Source organism: Cynocephalus volans, chromosome X, assembly GCF_027409185.1.
Source record: "Cynocephalus volans isolate mCynVol1 chromosome X, mCynVol1.pri, whole genome shotgun sequence".
NCBI classification, from domain to species: domain Eukaryota; kingdom Metazoa; phylum Chordata; class Mammalia; order Dermoptera; family Cynocephalidae; genus Cynocephalus; species Cynocephalus volans.
In genome coordinates, this window is record NC_084478.1 from 175,686,397 (window position 1) to 175,690,273 (window position 3,877).

Here is a 3,877-nt window from a genome sequence, read left to right on the forward strand (position 1 = left end):
GCGCCAGCGGGAAGGAGAGTACGGAAGAGAAGGGCAACCAGCGCCATGATGGGGTGTGGCCGAGAAGGACTTATGTGATCAGGGTGTGATCCCTTGGGGCATTTGGGTTCTTACAGTGCTTTTCAAGTACTTCATCCATTTCATCTAAGTTGTCAAAATTATGTTATGTCGAGTTCTTCATAGTATTCCCTTGTTATTCTTTTGATAACTGCCGGGTCTGTAGTGATATCCCCTGTTTCATTCCTGATATTGATAAGTGGTGCCTTCTGTCTTTTTTCTTGTCAGTATTGCTAGATGTTTGTCAACTTTATTGATCTTTTCAGAAAAGCAGCTTTTTGTTTCATTGATTTTGTCTTGTTTTCTGTTTTTCATTTTATTTATTTCTGTTCTTTAATATTTTTTTCTTTTGCTAGCTTTGGGCTTATTTTGTTCTTTTTTAGGTTCCTTTTTTTACACTCTGGATTTTATTAAGTAGGTAGTTACTGCAGTGTTCTTGGGCTGGCTCACACAGACACACGGTCAGCTGGGGCCCAGGGTGGCTCTCTGCCAAGCTGAGGTGAAAGCTAGGAAGCAGGCAGGTCAGGGGCCCTTTCAGCCTTCTCAAGCCTCTGCCTGAGTTCCCATCATGCTCATCTCCCTGGCATAGTTAGGGCCATTATCAGAGAAACATCTAATGGGGTCACATTGGGTACCCACACTCTTTGCTTCAGGTGCATCTATCCCCCAGCCCCAAATTCCACTCTTAACCTAATACAAGAGATCTTTTTACCCAGGATTTCTTCTTGCAGCAAAGCTGACTTGGAAACATGGGGAGGTGCAGGGGAGGAGGGGCAGTGAGAGGGACCCTGGCAAGTAGATCCACTTGTCTTGGTGCCTACAGTAAAGAACCCTTGAGCCAGGAAGAAACTATGCACTGCAAGTCCTCCATTTCTAGGAACTAAAAGCAAGGAAGAAAAGCAATCTGAAACCCCTTGTCATCCTATTCACCTCCTGGCAGTCTCTAGATAATGATCTAGGCAAATTAGCTTCATTTATAATTAGAGGAGAATTTGGAGAATTTGCACTATTTACAGAGCCACACTGCAAGAAGCAGGGAAGGTGAGAGACTGCAGCGCATGGACTAGGAACAGTTTGGAGAGCTGCTAATCTCTTTTCACTATTGCTTTTGCTGTTCCCACCCATCAGCTGCTGGCAGGGAGAAGAGGAATCGGATTGTCTTGGCTAAAGTGTGACTGCTGCCTTGGCATAATCAGGCAAGATGAAGCTAAGAGGAGTGGAACGGTCACTGCCCGCTGTCCTCAGAGGGCTTGGGGTGCACTGAGCCTGCGACTGCCCAGCCACATGAACGCCCAGAATGGTGGATGGCTTGAGTGGCAAGGGCAAGGGCAGGTTTCTACCATAGCTCAGGAATGAACTGAGACCAGTTGATGCTGTCAGAGTCCAATGGGTCTTCCTCCAGGCCAGAAAAGCTGATGTCCAGGAGGATCTTGCTGAGGCCATCATTCATTGTGTCCAGTACCAGGCCTTCCATCAGAGAATGATTGGCTGAAAGGCCAGGAACCAGTGGCTCTGGGGAGCCTGGCTTGGGGACTTCCATATTTGAAGGGGAAGAGCTGCTAAAGGGTTCAGAGGCAAGGTCAAAGGGTTCTGAATTGAGGAGCTCTCGGGGTGAGTCAAAGAGGGGAATATTTTTCAGTTGGGTGGTGCTGAGATCCATCAGCCCCAAGGAATCAGGCAGGGGGCCAAGGGCACCCTGGGGGGTTTGCACTGGGCTGAAATCTAGCCCTGCCACTTTGGCTGGGGGTGTGAGACTCCAGGATTCAGGGGTTCTGGGGAGGACAGATTTGCTCAGGGTAGAAGAGATGGGCAGCACCTCCTTAATGGGTGTCTTGAAAGGTCCTCCCTCGTCCCGGAAGTAGCTGAGCTCGGAGGCAGGCTCAGAGGAGTCTGCTATGAAAGGGAACTCTGTGGCTGGTCAGGAGGTACCAGGGACCTCTGAGAAGAGCCGCTCAGGTTCATCCAGACAGGGAGGCAGTAGGTGCTGTTTACTTCAAGTCTGGCTCAGCTCCCTCCTCTCCTTTCGTTTAATCATGAGCATTTCAGAGACACACCGGGCTGGGGACTTGAGCCCACTGTAGGACTTCTTTGGCCTTGGGGTGCTGAGAGTGGGATGAATCCTCACAGCAATGAGAGGATTCCTCTTTGAAAGACAGGATTGGGGAAGGTCACTCTTCCAAGGGAGGTCTCTCTACTCTGATGGTCTCTCTAAGTGTGGCATTTCTTCCCCAGGCTGGATTTCTTCCTACTTGACATACTGAAAAGCCCTTCTCCAAGCAGGAGTTTCTCCTTTTTCCCTGGTCCTGCAGAAGGAAGAGGGGCAATCCTTTCATCCGCTGGCAGTACATTGTGGGCAATGCAAACTCATTTGCTGTGGTGGATGAGCTCTGAGCTCATGAGTGAGGATGCCCGGGGCAATGACACCTTTACTGAGGGCTGCAACACCAGTGACTGGTTCACTGGGAACTGGACGGGCACCAGGTATATGCTGACTCTGTGCACCCAGTGGGAGTTCAGTTTTGACACTTTCTGGCCCAGCTCAAGATTGGGTTGTTTCTGCTGCTTAAACACCTTGTTCAATGCCAAGTAACAATAGGCACTGGCATGAATGGTCCAAAAGGAGACTTTGCCATTGGCAGATGTCTCCCAGAGAAACATGTCATGGAGAGAAAGGTTGTGGTGAATGGAATTCTTCCAGCCTGGCTTGGCAATATGCTTAAAGTAGGGAAAGTGGTCCTTGACCTAACTATAGATGTCTTTCAATGTCATGTGCTTCCTCTCAGTGCTTTTGATGGCAAATTATACCATGGCCATTTAAGAGTGGGTGGCCATTCAGACAAAGAGTCCTGCCAGGACATTGATGCTCCTGAGGGCTCCTCAACCTTTATCTGACTCTGCTCCAGGTGACAATTCTCTTTTTCCTCTATCTCTTGCTTGATGCTGCAGGAGCCCAGTCCATCAGAACTCATCCTTCCAAGCCACTGGATATTGGTTAAGCTGTTGTGGAGAGTGCAGCCTGCTGCCTAACCACCGGTACAGCTCTCCCATCTCTGACTGGGAAGGGCTCCAGGTGGTCTAGGATGATTTACATCCCTAGCTGCAGATTTGGTCCCAATGTCTCAGAGATCACTTCTGTCCTTTTGGAATCATTTCTGGTTTGGGCTTGAGGCTAGGGTCTTGGAGGGTGAGTTGGGGCTCCCCCACAGCTGATGAGGATGAATTTATTGGGCATACTGCTGCCACTCTCTTTTTTTTTGGCAGTCAATGCTGTGATGATGCTCTAGATATTGGCATTGTTCCAGATTGCCACCACTTGGGTGTTGGGCATGGTAGGGTGGTTAATAATCTTGATCCCCATTGGAAACTTGCAAGAGTTGGACTCTGCCACCTCCTCGGAGGCCTTTGTTTGACTAGGCTCATTCTGGGAAGGCGGCCTCTCAGGTTCTTCCTGTGGTGTTTCTTCTGGGGCATTTTGAGCAGGAAAGGGCAGCCTCCATCTTTTGAGAATCAGTGGCCAACAGGGCTGGTTTTCTTTATGAATCTGTGCTTCACTCTCCATAGAGAATCATAAGCATATACCCTCCAGACTGTAGCCACTGGTGGGGCTGTGGCTCCAAGGGTAGGTTCTGGGATTCTCCAATTTGGGGGCTAAGCCAGGGCCCTGCGGGATCCCAGGAGGGACGGGGATCCCAGGCTGGAGCCAGGGGTTGAGTCTGGCACCAGAGCTTTCAGTTTGTTCCTTCTTTTTTAGGTTCTTAAAGTAGGAACTTAGATGATTGATTTGAAACTTTTCCTTTTCTGTAATATATGCCTTTAGTGC

General features: G+C 49.2%; 1 pseudogene; it reads right to left on the reverse strand.

Annotated features, from left to right (window-relative positions):
- Window positions 1–1,393: 1,393 nt before the first annotated feature.
- Window positions 1,394–3,616, reverse strand: LOC134368620 (forkhead box protein M1-like; annotated as a pseudogene).
- Between the last annotated feature and the right edge of the window lie 261 nt (window positions 3,617–3,877).